Raw genomic sequence first — 337 nt, forward strand, 5'->3', positions numbered from 1 at the left:
GCGCTGAGAGTCGGAGCTTCATTTGGAGTGAGGGATGTTGGTCTGCAGTCACATTTACAGCTGCAGGGGTCGTGAATTATTACAGCGGACATGAGAACATTAAATCAACTCAGAACCAAAACCAAGGTGACTTCCTCCCTTCACGTGTCCCTCTGGTSACATTTTTGTTCTTAATTAAATATCAGATTTAGAAAGTAGCTCAAAACAAACATAAAAATTWATTCTAAAGTTTCTAAAACACCTTAAAGTCTTATTTTCAGGTAAAAAATTAAAACTTTGAATGTTGACTTTCAGTCCAATATGGCCGCCAGTCAWMSRAAMMRKKRAARKTKSMRRA

Source organism: Poecilia reticulata, linkage group LG12, assembly GCF_000633615.1.
Source record: "Poecilia reticulata strain Guanapo linkage group LG12, Guppy_female_1.0+MT, whole genome shotgun sequence".
Lineage (NCBI taxonomy): Eukaryota > Metazoa > Chordata > Actinopteri > Cyprinodontiformes > Poeciliidae > Poecilia > Poecilia reticulata.